The 17,521-nt window shown below is 32.3% G+C and overlaps 1 pseudogene; it reads left to right on the plus strand.

The window, feature by feature from the left end:
- Window positions 1–17,521, plus strand: part of LOC134245063 (high affinity cAMP-specific and IBMX-insensitive 3',5'-cyclic phosphodiesterase 8B-like) — a 98,881-nt pseudogene that overhangs the window by 68,882 nt on the left and 12,478 nt on the right.

A 17,521-nucleotide genomic window follows, 5' to 3' on the forward strand; every position in this document is an offset into this window, starting at 1 on the left:
TTTCCAAGTGAAAAACATTTTCATTTGTACTTTTAAAGTTATTTTTGTTTGCTTTTTTTTCAAGATTTTTTAAAATGTGAAAACTGACTTTTAATTTTTCTTGTATGCATTTAAAAGTTGAAGGCTTAGTCATACAATTTATGGTTCACATGAAGATTTTTATTGCAACGTTTATTTGAAAGAATTTAATTAATTTGTTTCTCTTTGTTATGCTCAAAAGAAAATAGGTTCATTCATATTCATTCAAAAGTATATATACATAAGATGCATGTACAATGTCTCCCAGAATTATATATGATTACTGATGATTCATTATTTAGATTTAATTGAATTAAGTAAACATTTTACTAAATCAATTCATGAATTTAAATCTTTTGGTTATATGTATTTAATTCAGTAATTTGAGCCAAGTAGATTATTCATATACTAAAACCAAATGTTCTTATTAATTTATAATGTGTTTTATCTTTTTGCTGATTCATAGGAGTTGAAGCTTCATAGAATAATGTAATAATAATAATTTGCAAGAGGTTCTTTGAAAAGGCTGCAGTAAACTAATAGCTAGTTTAATGGTCCATTCAGACAACTCGTGTTTTCTGACAATGTTTGCAACTTCCTTTTCATGATCTGTAAATGAGGTAATATTGACCTAATTTTAATGTGCATTTGTCCACACTTGGCTGACTCATTGAGCACCAAGCAGCTTTATCAAGTGTCTGCATTCCAAGAAAGTATTTAATCTTAATGGGCTTGTTTGACATGTGATATATAGTGTGTACATTGAATTCATTTTTGCTTTAGAGCAGTCAAGGTAATGTGCGTCTGACAGGCAGTAGAAGGAAATAAGTGTATTAACATACGCAAGTTTTTTTATAAACAGAGGTGCCTTTTATGGAGACGGAGCAGGCATAAACAGTTAACGGGCCTGTGGATGATCATGACACTTGACACTTACTACACCTTACAGATCAGGATTGTGTTTATTGTGGATTAATTCTTCTTAGTTGCATAGGAACTTCTATGTTTTTAGACAAGGCACAATGTTTACAGCATCCAATAGGTGCTAAACTGACTTTGGAATCTTTACCAAATTGATTTCTTGTTTCAAATAACATCAATGTTTTTATTTTGAAAGCAGTGATCCTGTTGTGATATGGAATTGTGAATCCCAATTGAAAGAATTGTAAAAGAATTTTTCCATTTTCGAGCTGAAGAAACTAGCAACTTTTTTCTTACAATAGTTACAATATAGAGCATCAAAATAGGGCCTGTACTGTACAATAGTTCTTACTTCCCTTTTGGAACCACTGTGAGAAAAAATGCACTGATGTGTAATGTGAGTACCAGCTTTTTCAATTTTAAAAAAAAATTTCATGATGATATTTGGGGTCTAAAAGAAATTTTAAATTTGCTTCATTGTATGCAACACAATTTCATGCTAATGATACGTTTGAGCCTGTTGAGGCGTGTTGTTGTGCATAGATTTTGCATCTGCAACTCTCCATCAACATTATTTTCAGCTAAAGGGATGGAAATGCGTACTTAAGTCATTTTCAGGAAGCCTTAATATCTCTTCCGGAAATGAAAGGAGAATTTATTTTGCAGAATATTGCTGCATTACTTATGATAAACAGATAAAAACCCTTTAAACCCCATACTTTTAACAAATATTTGTTTAACATGCAATATTTTTTATTTCTGTTAAGCGTGCTCAAACTTAACTTCCAGTTATGGCATGAAAATCATTCAGCCGTGAAATTATTGATACTTACAAAGTTGAAGATATCCGTACTTTTTAGATACAAAGTTATATATCCTATATACAAATTTCCCCTCTAAAATAGAATGTTGCGATTCTTGTGTGTTTTGGTATATTATTCATGCTATATCTTTTATTTGCATTATGTCACTTTTTAAATGAAAGTGCGCTATGGATTTGAAACATTTTTGCAAAGACGTAGCAAAATAATTGATTCTTGACAATATTCCGGAGAAGGTTGCAAACTCAGATATTTCTTGCATGCGAATAAAAGTTGGTTGTTAGTATGCTTCATTATCCTGGTGTTGCAGGAACAGTCATAGACTTTACTGGTACAATGCACAGTATGCAACTCAGGGTACATTTTACTGTATCCTAGATAGTATACCCTAAATTGAAAATTTTCATTACAGGTAATGTTAATGTATTACAAGTATTCTGTTCTTTTTTCCATATTCAGTTTTATTATCGATGGAGATTGAAGTATTGGTAGTAATTTTGACCTCACATTAATATAATTTGCAGACTTAATATTGTAAAACTAGAAAATCTATTGCTCAGTTCCATGTATATATATATATAGGATTTTAAAAATATATAGTAAAAAGATAAATTGGTTCAGCATTACAGGCTATTCGTGCAAGATGTAGAGTCGTACGTAGGTTGTGGAGTATAATGAAATTTTCATTTTTGATTGTTGTACCGTATGTACATTTGTATAAAGTTCATAATTGAGAATGTTGGGAGATAATAGATCTTTATCTTGCCCTCTTGATGTATGAAAATTTAAGTGCAGGAAACCTCTAACATTGGAGTGTATAGTTTTCTTTTTTTATGTGAATATTTTATTTACTTAAAATAACATGGTGTTTGAGTAGTCAGCATGAACATAATGCACAACTAGTAATCATTTCAAAATCGGTCGTGTATTGAACAATTTTCCCACATAAACAAAAAATTCAGCTAAAGTACAGGAAACTTTTCATTGCCTGCTCCATTTAGACTATCAGTGATGTAATAAAAGGGGCAAAAGGGACGATCAATATGTAATTAACACACCTTGATTTCAGTTTTGGAGGTTTCTCATGACGTCATTTTGTTGCAAGTCTGTGATGTACAAAAGAGTTCACTTTTGTTTTTAGTCCCTCTTGTGTTTGACAGAATTCAACTGATTAATAGGCTGTTCAGAAATTACGTGTTGTCTCGCAAGTCACAAAAGATGTATTTTTTGTGGATACACTGTTGTACGTTTTGATGTATCTAAGTAGAACATTAGTAACATTTCCGTTGAGAGCGTAACCAGGGACCCACACGTCAGACAGGGAATCTCATTGTTTTTAATCGCTTCATAGAACCACTAACTGTCAGCTGTTTGTTTTTTGACATGGAGTTTAAAATTATCATTTTTATTAAGTTTTTTTTGGTCATGTGGGTATATACTTAAAGGCTGACCTAATTAATGCTAAATAAACCATCATGTTTTCAACTTAAAAAAATTAAATGTCTTAGTTTGGCCTGATATGGAGTATCAATTTGATAGTAAAAAATTAAGATTTATTATGCAAAAAATATTATATTGGATTTTCCATGTACCATTATAGTTGAAAAATTGAATATTTAAATTTTGAAATGATATGGTGATGATATATTTTACTTGCATTCTGTGAGAATAATGTGAAGTATGATTTATAATTGTGGCTGCCAGTTGGTAGGATTGAGTGATGGCTGGTAGAAGGTTGCTGTTAAAGCCATGTCTTAATTAATTGTATAACAAAATTATCCATTACCGTATAATCCCTATTAACCACCCCTGTCCCTATAAGCATCCCCTAGGTCTTTTTCAATTGTCAGGAAATAAGGGCCCCCTGTACAGTGATTAAAGTCATCTATAAGCGTATCAAGTGTCTGCCAAAATTTGAAGAAATTGAAAATGAAACTTGTCTATTATCCAATTTCTTGGTGGAAAATGATTCATTTAGCACAATATGGGTGGATTATCTTCACTTAAAGTAAAGTTAGACATTATTTTAGAGGTTCTGATTTTATTTTAAAGTTAAAATATGATATTAAATATCATAAAGAGAATACCAAAATAACTGCCCCCTTTTCGCAATTTTTTAAGCGCCCGGGGCGGTTAATAGGGATTATACGGTAACCCAGTATTCAAGAATTTCTACTGCTGAAAAAGGTGCAATTTCAGAATGTTAAAAAGAAAAGAAAAGAAAGAAGGACTTTAAACCTTATTTGGAAATAAAAAGCAGGAAGGCATCACTACAGTGTATGATGCTTAAAAGTTCCATTGATCACCATGGGCATGAAACTTTTTAAGAGGATTCTATAAAATTTTGCTTTTGTTTTTTTTACATTTTCATGCAGTGTGTAGATGTGTTCACTCTTAATTTTCTAACTTTCTGGAATAAGTAACAGATAACTAACTAGAATCATTGCATATTAGCTGCTTAATTAAGATTTTCTTTTTATTTTCAGAATACAGATAATGAAGTAATATTTGGACCAATGAAGTTGAAACAAAAGAATTTATCAGTAAGTGTTGTGTTGTGTATATTTAAACATTAGAATTTTATACTGTTATGAAGATACCTTACTCAAGAAAATATAAAAATGTCTACTCGGAGATGTCACCACAAAAGTTGGAGAATACAGCTTCCAGTCCAGGGGCTTCACCCTCTTTTTGTGCACCCTCCTCTAACTTTAAATCCTTGGTCTGTGTCTGAATACAATACATAATAATAGAGATGGGGAATGTTAAAATTTGATATAGAACCAGTTAACTTGGAGAAAAGAACATTCCTATTCATACATACCTATCTCCTTTTATATATATCAGTTCCATTCAGTCAAGGTTTAGCTATTTGGCTTCAAAACTAAGAGCGCATTATGAAGGGGAACTTATGCTTTTAATGTGGGGAAGATGGTCAGGGAATTTTAAATTGTGATCACATTTTAATATCCCTGCTAGTCATGATTTTGACTTCATTGTTTTAATAGTTTAGACTTTATGTAATAGAAATTTCTTTAAAGTCAGACCAAAAAATTATTTCTCATAGAGTTTTGGTCTGATTTCAGTATAATTTGGCATACATTCTAGAAGACAACATCAAAATTTCTGAAAAAATTGATGTGCTGTTGAAAACACATTGAAAAAAGTACTGCGCAAACTTAAAATTTACTGGCAATCTTATTTTTCTTCTGCTGTATGTCTTGGCAACCTGATTTTGTTCACTTTGTTGCAAGTATGGCAAATATAGAAATGAGGGAGTCTTGCCCTATTTGGACCTAAATCCATATATTTACTCCTTTCTTTAAAAATTTAGCTAAAGTTAAGGTATTTTCTGAAAATAGATAAACTACAGATTTAATTCATATAACATGATATAAAATTCCTCACATTCACAGGTAATTTATTAATATAGGTAATATTAATAAGCTTTCATTCATGGCGACACAAATGAGTGAAGATTTACAGGATATTTAATAAGTTTGAAATATTGGATACAAAGTAAGTGTAAGCCACTGTCTATACCTTGGGAGTGATTGAAGGGTAACTCAATCATTTTATTAGCCAATATCATTCAAATTAATGACAAGTCTATAAGTCAGCAGGAGAAAACTGTCTTATTTCCTGTAATTTGGAGATGATGAATTGTCATTCAGGGTTTACTGTGCTGACCCAATTCACAAATTGTCCTTCTTAGGCATTGTTAGGTTCACAGAGAAAAAAGTGATAAATTGTGCTTCTATTTAGTTAACACTGTAGAGTGTGTTTTCATTCAAAGTATCGTGACAATCATTAGTCTAATTGCAATGAAACAAACTGTCTAATTACAGGGGAGACACTTTTGAGTGTATATTCATTATGGCTCTATCTTTTTTACGCATTATTTTAATGATAATTGTTTTTATTATAATAAATTCAACCTAAATATCAACTTTATTTTCTCCATAAAATAAATATTTTTATATTTGCATGAATTATAATGTAAGTTAGTGGAAGTACATAAGTATCTATTAAATAATTTACAATGAAATTATATATGTAATGAAATGATATATATACAAAGAAATTATGTTATTTTGCCTGGAAATTATGAGCAAGGCACTGTGCCTCTTCTAAAATTAAGATATTCATAGTCCCTTGGTCAGGGGTTCTGGTGATAAGGCAGGGCTTTATTGATTATTTTCAGGAAAATGCATCAGTTCTGTGAAAATCTTCTCTTTTCCTAAGTATTTAGCAGATTTAACTTAGTGCATTGCTATGATGAGTAGGGGTGCCCGTTCCAGAATCATGAAATTCAGGACCACTGGGTCCTGAGTTGTGGCGCAATGAAATGTATATGGAGATAACGAACAGTATTTAAGCTCAAAAGTCCATAAAACGATACAAAATAAAAGCAGGGGTAGACATTAACTTTTATTTCCACTTGTCCTTCGGGCAAGTGAACTACAATTTTGACTTGTTCACAGAGAAAAAAGTGAACTACAAAATGCAAAATTTGGTTGCCCAATATTTTTGAAGAAAAAAAAACAGTTATTGTACCTTAATTTGTTGTAAATATAAAAGTTGACAAATTAATCTCTGTTTTGAAGTTAACTGCCAGAGAAAAAAAATGTTGATATGATGGTGATGCTACATTTGTAAATGTACATGTATATAAAACACTTTCCTGTCATTTACATGTAACTATCCTGAAAACACACAGAATATGCAGGAATATTATTTTCTTACGATTTTTGTGTGAAATTCTAATTTTTCCTCTAAAAAATTGAGGTGAAGCCAGAAGGAAGATACATCGTGCACCGTGAATAATTGGTGTTCTTCATATAATTCCTTAATTGAGTAGAGAAAGTACTGTAAACCAACTTTTATTCGCGACGACTTTATTTCGCGATTTACCGAGAATAAACTAGTTCGCGACGATGAATTTTCGCGAACAAGCCGTTTTTGGAACTGTTTTTAATAGAAAAAGATACATTAAGAACCGGTTCGCGGCGAGAAATATTCGTGATGACGAGGCTCTCGCGAACTTCGCGAAAATTTCTCGCACGCGAATAAAAGTTGGTTTACAGTATTCTGTAATTATAATCTCTATTTTCATAATAAGACTGTAACGTAAGTTGTCAGGCGGATAATCGTATTTTTAAACTACGAAAGAAAACAGAATAACAAACCGGATTTCTGAATAAAGATCCAGAAACGCTAGCGAGGGATTCCGAATGCAACAACAATGTCCCGTTTTTGGCGGAAATCAAGTGTTTGATTTATTGTGTTGTTTATAAACTTTATATGTGAGATTAAAAAAAAATGTTTCTATCAGAAATATCCACTTGCCCGATCGGACAAGTACATTGATAGTTTCACTTGCCCGAACTGAGAATTTACTTGTCCGGGGCAATCGGACAGCCGTTAATATCAATCCCTGAAAAGCAGAGCAAACATGGAATTCCAAAACATCAGAGGTGGGATCAGGTGCCATGGAGGAGTGAGAATCCCCTGCCGACCAGTCGCACCTCAGCCGTGTGCTCCTTGTCATGATCTGGAAATTATGGAAAAATTCGTTAATGGACTAACAATTGTATTAAAAAAGTCAGTCAGCATTTGACTCAATGATAAATTGTATTTGCTGACAAGATCATTGTATTGACTATAGAACTTACGAAATGATGACTTAAAACAAAACTGCTGATATTCTTGTTTCATCAACTTGTTTGTCAATAATTTACCTTGTTTTAGAAATTGTACATACGTAAAGCAATCTCTTGCATATCGAATCAACTGAGAGATATAAACTCTGTATGCAAGTGATGAAGGTATATTGCTGCATAAATAAGGGAAGCTGACGATTGAAAGTTAAAGTCATTATGTTTGTCATAGAGCTTTGTTGTTAGTTAAGGAATCACTGTCTAGTTAGTATACAGTGTAGTATGCCAGGGCATCAACAATAGTGGGAAACATGGGATAATTTGCATAATGGGCTAAGCCCATTATGCATAAATTATCCCATAGTCAATAGTGGGAAACATGGGATACAGTAATTTGCATAATGGGCGAAGCCCATTATGCATAAATTATCCCATGTTTCCCACTAACGTTGATGTCCCTGGCATACTATACTAACTAGACAGTGATTTCCTATATTTCCATTTCATTGTGAAATAAGATTGTAGATTTAGACTTTGAAAATGTAGAAATAGACTTAAATTACACGAGGACTCCCATGCCAGTTTCAATAGTCCTTGCCCACTGACTTCAAACACAAAGGCAGCCACCCCAGATATACATGCAAATTAGGCCTCCTTAGTGTCAGAAACAGAGACAGATGCGCACGAGATTTGCATGCATATTAGGTCTACTTAGCCCCTGACCTATTGACCTGCCTAATTTACATTCTGGTAGAATTATCAAGATATCAACTCCGCTAACTTTCAAAGAGTTATCACAGAGAAAAAAAATTAGAAATGGAAGTATATTACCATTAGCGTCTTTTTCAAATAAAATATCCAAATTATATGAAACAGCTCATTGGAATATAATATATACTCATAACAATGGAAATAACCATTGTTAATTGACAATACGTTGTCGATATATCGAAATGTTGAGTTGAAGGCTACAGCATTGAGCAAGTGTTTTCTTTTCACATATAAGATTTTGGACAAATTCTGCTCCATATGAATACAACAATAGGTCTGCTAAAAATGCAGCACAGTTGGTACCCATGGGAATTCCAATAGATAAATAGAAGACCTAGATAGAGCTTTATTGGAGATTAAGTGAAAAGGCATTAATTCATTAAAAATCTCTGTTCTTGGGTATTTAGCAGATGAATTAAGTGCAAATCCATTGCTCTAGCTGTGTCAAGAGTTCTTTTATTACGACTAGGTCATATTTATCATATAATGATTATTCATTATTTCTTTGAAAATCCTCTCTGTTTCTGAGTATTAAGTGTTGTAACAAGTTTGGTCATGGTAAAAAGTGTATGTAGAGACTATTTTCTGACAGTTTGCTGATTAAAATCATTGACCATTTAGAGGGCTGTATTATTCTCATGTGATTGTGAAGGATTTGGGGCATCTTGTTAATACAATGTGTATAAAAAAATCTTTTATTTTTTTTTAGACAGTTTACCTAGACAATTTCTTTTTGAAATTAATTTTATTTATTAAAATTTCTGAGAATGGCTGTTTTGTATTTTATTTCAGCATGATTGTATGTGTATAAAAAGTTTGATTGATCATCTTTATTGATAGGGTTAGAGGATGAAAAGTAAATTACCTAGAATATAAAAACTGTTTACTTATACCATATTAATTTTGTGCTAATGACGATACAGTGCAGATACTTATATGTGAGGGATTGATTCTGATTGATTTGTTTTTGTTTGAGAAAGAATGGACCAATCAATTACGTCATTTTCAATGACTGAGGGGGAAAACATTAACAGAGGTTAACCTAGAATGCTTTAATTTGTTGGATTACAATATACTGAAAAGAAAAAGAAATTTTATGCTTATTTCTGCATCTTTTCATGGTTCAATTAGTTAAAAAAAATTGGCTTTAAATAATGTCCAGAAATGGACACCCAACCATGACTTTGGCTGATCAAAGTGAGCTCTAGTAGTTTGTCCTTGAGCTCTGAGTTGAGAGTCATGTTACTGGAATTTGGGATAAACTGAACTTTTTTGCAATCTCTAATGAATGATTTTGTTGGAAATGTTTGGGTTTTTTTTATCTCTGCTTATCAGAGACCAGAAGAGCTTAAGCAATAGAAAGTCTTGACATCTGTCCGTCTGTCTAGCTGTCTGTCATCAATTTTTCAAAATGCTACTTCTCTTTATTTTAAATGCAATAAAACTTAGTATACAAGTAGACTACACTAGGATACATTATTCCTTTTAGGTCACCTGAGTAAACTCAGGTGACCTATTGCTATCTCTTTTTGTCCGTCGTCGTCCGTCGTAAACTTTTGAACATTTTTAGCTTCTTCTCTGGAACCACTCAACTAATTTCAACCAAATTTGGGATACATCATCTATGGGTGAAGGGGAACAAAAATTTTGATTTTCATGCTCCCTGCCCCCCTGGGGCCTGAGGGGTGGGGCCAAAACCACTAAAATTAATGCAATCTTTGAAAATCTTCTTCTTTACTCCTGGACATCAAGCAGTCAAATTGTTTGCATGATTGTAATCAGCATTGAGTCCTTTACCAAAATTGTGAAATTCATGACCCCGTGGTCAGGGGTTCTAGTGCTAGGGCGGGGCTATATTGATTATATAGTGAAAATGCATTATTTCTTTGAAAATCTTCTTCTCTGCTCCTGTGTATTAAATAAACTAACTACTAAGTACATAGTTATGATGAGCAAGAGTGCCTCTACCAAAATTGTGAATTTTATGGCCCCAGGGTCAGGGGTTCTGGTGTTAGGGCGGGGCTGTATTGATTATATAGTGAAAATGCATTAATTCTTTGAAAATCTTATTCTCTGCTCCTGTGTATTAAATAAACTAACTAAGTACATAGTTATGATGAGCAAGAGTGCCTCTACCAAAATTGTGAATTTTATGGCCCCAGGGTCAGGGGTTCTGGTGTTAGGGCGGGGCTCTGTTGATTATAGAGTGAAAATGCATTAATTCTTTAAATATCTTCTTCTCTGCTCCTAGGTATTAAATAAACTTACTAAGTACATAGTTATGATGAGCAAGAGTGTCTCTACCAAAATTATAAATTTTATGGCCTCTACCAGTGAATTTTATGGCCCCAGGGTCAGGGGTTCTGGTGTTAGGGCGGGGCTCTATTGATTATAGAGTGAAAATGCATTATTTCTTTGAAAATCTTCTTCTCTGCTCCTAGGTATTAAATAAACTTACTAAGTACATAGTTATGATGAGCAAGAGAGCCTCTACCAAAATTATAAAATTATATTGATTATAGAGTGAAAATGCATTATTTCTTTGAAAATCTTCTTCTCTGCTCCTGGGTATTAAATAAACTAACTAAGTTTTGAAAATCTTCTTCTCTGCTCCTGGGTATTAAATAAACTAACTAAGTACATAGTTATGATGTGCAAGGGCACTTCTTTCAGAAATTTAAATTTCAAGGCCCCCGGGTCAAGGATACCAAAGGAGGGGGGCTCTACTTATATACTGAAAATGAATTGTTTGAAATCTGCTCCTTGGTATTAATCAAACATTTTTGATAAGTAAGTGTGCCTTTTCAAAAATTGTGCAATGGGTAGACCTAGGGTCAGGGGCACTTCTGATTATTTCTGAATACTACTGATTAGTTGAAATGCATGTTTTGTTCCCCTTCCCTGCCTATGGGTATTAAGTAAACAAACTAAGCAATTGCTAAGTGTATAGTTATGATTAGCAATGGTGCCTCTTTCAAAATTGTGAATGCCATAGCATCTAGCTTAAAACATGAACCAAATTCAATCATTTGAAAGTTGTTGCATGATGCTCAGGTGACCTATAAGGCCCATGGGCCTCTTGTTTGGTTTTGGTTTTAGGTGAACGGTTTTGCCATACTTAACCAAAATTAGAGATTTCTGTGAAATACTTTAAAATGCTAATTTAATACTCCCAGACTTCTAGTCTGGTTTCAATATAACTTGACACACAAGTAAATTACACTAATTTTTAAGATACATATTTTTGTTTAATAGGTTTTTTTATGAATGGCATTGCTGTGGTTACTGAAATTAGAAATTTCTTTGGCTGTGAAATACTGCAGTTTTGGTCTGAATTTGATATACCGGTAACTTAATTGACACACAAAAGTTTCATAGTACAGATGAACTATAATAATTCTAAAGTTTCTTACTGGACAGTAATATTTCTTAAGTTTCTTATTTATGCAACTCAATTTATTAGTGTATTAGTGTTGACATCTTATTAATCTTTTTAAACAGAACATAGGCATTAATGAAAAGCAATTAGTCATTCTTGGTAATATAAAAGGAAAGTCTGAAACATCATATAGAATGAATTCTATTTTCATCAATACATATATTCTTACAAACAAAATACCACTTAATTATAATGTTGAGTGTGTAAATGAGAAGTTCCCAATAAAGGCAGTGTTTGGTTAGAATTTCTTCCCTGTTTTTTTTTAATAGAGTGGGAGGGTTGGTTAAGTTTGTGGTTTCTTTTTATTAGGAATTTTTTTTTTTACACTTATTACATTGCTTATCACTCATTCTTCATTAGATAGCATTTTTAAAACTCATTAATAATTGATTCAAACAAAACATTGCCAATCCTTTGAAGAAGATACAATGGTATAATGAATCATTTTTTTAAGTACATTCTGTATTCTTTTATAAAATCCATGAATTTTAAAGTTGAGGTTACAGTTGCTCAGTGACATTTTCCACCTGTAAGCAATGATTTGAGAAAATTTGCAAGTACATGGATATTTTCTAAATCTTGTACGGTAGTATTGCCAGATACTAGTATTACTCAGAGACAAGTTATCGGGTCAAGGTGAATCAGTGTCGGCCGTGCAGTGATGAACAGGAACACCAACACTTGATAATGCACTTCACTTTGCAGTGTTCAAACATGAAGGTACAAATAACATCTGTGTCAACACGCTTTGCATACTTAATCAAGTGTTAAGAGCTGATGAATATGAAAATTTGTTATACTTGTATTCTTTTGAATCATATGACTTTATATTATAATATGATATTTTTTTTAATATAGTATGGTTTTTACATAAATAAAGTTAGTTTTTCAATTTTTTTTAGTTTATTGCAATTCCTTAAAAATTATTTTGCATGCTAATTTTCTTTCCCCCAGGGATTAAATCATGATACAAGTTAGGTGTGGTTCACATCTTGTGAGGCAAAATGACACAGAATTCAAATATATTCTTAGATATTTTATCGTAAAAATTAGATGTACTTGTACCAATTGTATAGTTGGTTTCTTGTTTCTATGTTATTTGCAATTTGAATATCATTAAATCAATTATCATATTTGACTCTTCATTGTCATTTAATCGTTTGATGTTTCAAATGAAGGTTCTGATGTGCTGTATTCATTTACTCTAATGTTTCAATAACGAGATGTGTCATGATTTCTTTTGAAACTTTCCAGCCTTAATGTCATAAACTTTGGATCATGAATTCGTACTTTTTCAATGAAAGTGACTCATTTAGAGTTGGGTAGTATTTAAAAGGTAAAACTTCTGAATTTCAGATATTACTGGTGTTCGCCAAGGAGGATGCCCAGAGTGATGGTTTTTGGTGGGCAGCTGACAAAATGGGCTATAAGTGTTTTATAGCTCACAATGCTGAAGGAGCTCTAGAGTGTTACTTAGACAAACATCATGATATGGTCATCATAGACAACAGAAGCAGCAAAAATTTTGATTCAGAAGCTCTTTGTCGGTAAGATACCACATGATTAAGGATAACATAAAATGAATACTGTATATAGGGTTATTTTTGACCTTACACACTTGCAAACAAGTTGCCCCTTTTTAAAGTCCCTTACATGCAGGAAATTATTTGCTGTCTTAAATTTTCCCACTTCTGTCTAAGTCAAAAAGGCAAAAATAAAATGGAGGGAAAAATTTCCTTGTATACAGTACAACATAGGACCTCCCTTTATTCTTTTTTATTTTATCAACAATTATTACAGTTAATTTTTTGCTTTAAAAATATAATTGATGTTTTAAACAGTAAAAAATAGTCTTAGGCATTTAAAGTTATTTATCAGAGAGATGTTATTCAGTCAAAGTTGAAGTATTACATTTTGACATAGCTTCCTATGATAAAGTTTTTGAAGGTCGGAGAGATTTTAAATCTTTTTTTGAGATTTAAACTACCTTTGAAGAGGCACTTATACATATATGTACTTGTATATTAAAATGCTCTAAAAATAGTATGATTGACCTTTATATGCTGGAGTAATGATAAAAATGTTAATGAATTCACAAGAAACAATTTCTTATGGATGTTGAGATTGCTGCTTTCTTATTTCAATTGTTGTCTGAATTATAGTGTGTACATGGTGCTGTTTTGAATGTGAACAGTATTCAGGTTTACAGATATTTCATTATAAAAGATAAATACCTTAATGATGGTAATTATGTATTATCAGTATAGGAGAATTCAGGTCTCTTTTGCCTGTGGTCATATAGATCCTCAGTCAGATCTTTGTCAGGGGGAGGAAAAGGAGTGTTAAATAATCAGTTGGAATATGTTTCCTGCTAAATATAATGTCAGGTAAAGCTTCAAAGAATTCTCTTTCAACAACAGGATCAGTTGACACCGTAAGGTTCGATGACTATTTGTAGGGTGGGTGTCGGAGGAATTCCAGTAAATAAGGCCTTCAGTTTTATGGTAAAATTACTGGAAAATGATGTTATTTACATCTTTGCCAGTTTATCTTGCAGATATTATTAAAAGAAATTTTATTTATCTGTTTGCATGCCAGAAGGGGGATGGGTGGATTCTAAGAAGAGAAGATTTAATTGTTATATTCTAAATTTAACTGATATCTAATGCTGGATGGATTTGGAAAATCATCCCAACAATTGAATGTCAGATATGAATTAACTGCCATCTTTGATGTTTTCATAAGATGTCAATTTGAAGCCCTTGTCAAAAGCACATTAATGGGAAAATAGACCTATGAATAATGCCATACAATAGAGAGAACTGTATTCATGGTCCTTGATGCATGTAAATTTTCATCACAATCAAGATACACAGAATTTCAGGATTTCTTGGAAAGCCTTCCTTAATAGTAAAGTATTGTATTGTATTTTCTTTGAGAAACTAATGCAGGTTGAGATTTGCATCTATAATTTTACCAGTCAGATTGTATGTCTGTCCATCTTAGCTGGTATTCAAATATTTTCCACATCAATTATAAGACCAATCACAATTTCAATGAGCGCCTAAGTTCTAAACAAGCATTTTTTGTTATATAGTCAGAATCCCCCCCCCCTTTCCCGACTTTAAAAACCATATGAATAATAATTGAAATCAATTGTGGATGACTTAAAAGATGGTGAATTGGAAGACAAGCAATTAGGTGGCTATAATCCAACTGACAAATTGATGGAGGGGGGTAGGCTCACCTCTGGTGTAAAAAAGACACTTTTTATTCCCCCAGTTTGATTTCAACTAAAGCACCTTACAGACCTTTGGGTGATATAGTATTAAGTAGCACAACAGTACATGTATTTGTTTATTTATGGTTTTTACTTATATGCTGAAATTCAAAAGTTCACTGAAAGTTCCATTTACTATGTTAAATAATGTGCAAGTGTAATTAAATTTGTGGGTGAAAAAAATGAATGATTGACTTGAAGATTAAATAAATTATACATTGTCTTTTCAATGGCTGATTAGATGGACCGACAACACAGTAACTAGAGCAAGGTAAAACTGATTAGCTATGTGTTTATTGCCGTGCATCTAGTACATAACGCAGCTGTATAAATCGGTATGCAGTTGAACTCAGTGGTTGGTCAGGTGTAAAAAGTTGTCTCCATTTCACTGTCTGCTTGAAATAAGATGTTATTGACTTGTAATTTGGTCATATAGAGTTCTTTTCGACAAATATGTATATATATGTAATCAAAAATTGTTTAAGGCATTTCAAATGAATTTGCTTTAGCTAAAAAGCAAAGTTTAGTTACATAAAAGACTTAATGTAGTAATGAATTAATTCATATCACTGAAAACACAAGTAGAAGCCGATTTTCCTGTATGTTTCCAAATATGCAGTAATTTTATTTTTTACTGTTTTAGATCAATGAGGGCAACCAAGTCCAGTGATCAAACTGTAATTGTGGCAATCACAAAAAGGGTGTAAGTATACATGTTTGATCGTAGAGTCTTACTTGTGTGTCTGTTAGAATAAAAAAAATGTGTGGTGGAGGATATACAAGTTTGTAGAAAAGGCCAAATATTGACCATTTCATTGTAAGATTGCTTTATTTACAAACTCTTTCCTAGGACAAAAGGAGCAATGAGCTCTGAGGATTCACCAAGAATTCACAAAAGATGTTTGATTTTTGTCATTTTGTGGCTTATTCTCAACATTGAGATCTTATCAGTAGGAGTAAATTTGAAGACTAGTATTTGCACTCATATCATCCTATGATTAGAATAAACTAAACATAGACCAAATTTAAGCTATTTTTGTCTAAGATAATTTGTTCTAGACTCTAAAAATAAGAACCACTCGAAAAGTTTTCTAAAATTAGAGAAAACTTCTCTCATTTTGGCCTCATTTTGCCTTTCGGAGGTGATTGGATATACAAGGTACAATAAGTCGAGACAAAAGTAGACATCCTTTATCAACATTTGAGAACCTCTACCTCACTATCTCAACAAGCCAGTTTTACTGGCAAAAATCTGGTTACTGACCATACAAGGACCACAAGATAGCATTCATCTGACTTTATATTCTAAATGACAGACAAGTTATTTATCCCATTTGCTTGTTTTTATGTTTTCTTTTCTGCTGTTTTAGCAAAATGGATTGAATGATTTATGTTGATGTGCTGTTAATTATTGTCCTTTACTTTTACTTTTAGTGCACCAGAAAAAGAGGAACCTTCAATACTTTCATTGTTGAAAGCAGGATTCAACAAGGTAATTCAAAGATTTAAATGTTAAAAAAATAAATAAAAAATATATGTGGAAGTATTGTGAAATCATTCATTTTTGTTGATCATATTTGGAAATGCATTTAATCCTTGAAATTCATTCTCTTTACTTTTGGAATTTTAGCACAAAACCATTTGCATAATTACAATGTGACCAAACTTGCAGTGTTGATGCATTTAGGGATGCACACTACATGTACCAATCTTGCTTTAGATACTGAATCTGACCTATCATTCCTGAATGAGCAAACAGTTAAAGGTTAAGTACAGGTCCTTAAGTGTATGAACGGAAATCTTCATTCCATTAGTTTAAAATTTTGGGAATACATATATAATATTTTTAGATAATTGAGGATTTATTTATTATTTGCAGAGGATTCCAGAAAACCACAATGTTAATTCCTGCATAAATGAGTTACTTAGCTTGGAATATGGTGAGGTTAGAAGCCAGTTAAAGCTCAGGGCCTGCAGTGCTGTGTTCTCAGCACTAGACAACATATCTGATGCTGTACAGATCAGTAATGAAGACAACCAAATACAGGTGAGCTAACACATACACAGAGGCCTTAGACACTGAAGGAACTATGATGTGCTGGTTGGAAGAATCTTCTTCCTTCTCTGTAGAATTTTTTGGTCTTTAGAAATGTCATTATTGGGCACACATGAGACAAATGTGACCTATGGATACTATTTGTCATAATGCACAGAATATTTTCCCTGTGATTAAAATGACCTGATATCTATTCTGCCAGGTGTTCTAGGTGTGTGACTATGCTAATTCAATGTTGGTTCATTACAGTATGGAGGCATTAATGTACATCATTAAATTCAGATTTATTTGTCACTTTATCAAATAGAGTGTGAAAATTTAAGGACATTCTGAAGGTTAATATGTAAATATAAAATCTGATTATAGAACTTTTTACCATAGATATTGTAGCCTATGACCTTTTGCAATGCTCAAAATCAAAAAGCTGGTCTAATTTTGTCCAAATTTGATAGATTCATGTTGATATTTTTGTTTAATGTCTTTTGCTGAATACAAATTATCAACATTTAGAAAGCTGAGTCATAATTTAGATAATTCTTGTAGATTAATTAAAAC

Source organism: Saccostrea cucullata, unplaced genomic scaffold, assembly GCF_032062105.1.
Source record: "Saccostrea cucullata isolate Sc308-1 unplaced genomic scaffold, CSIRO_AGI_Scuc_v1 ctg494, whole genome shotgun sequence".
In the NCBI taxonomy this organism is placed as follows: domain Eukaryota; kingdom Metazoa; phylum Mollusca; class Bivalvia; order Ostreida; family Ostreidae; genus Saccostrea; species Saccostrea cuccullata.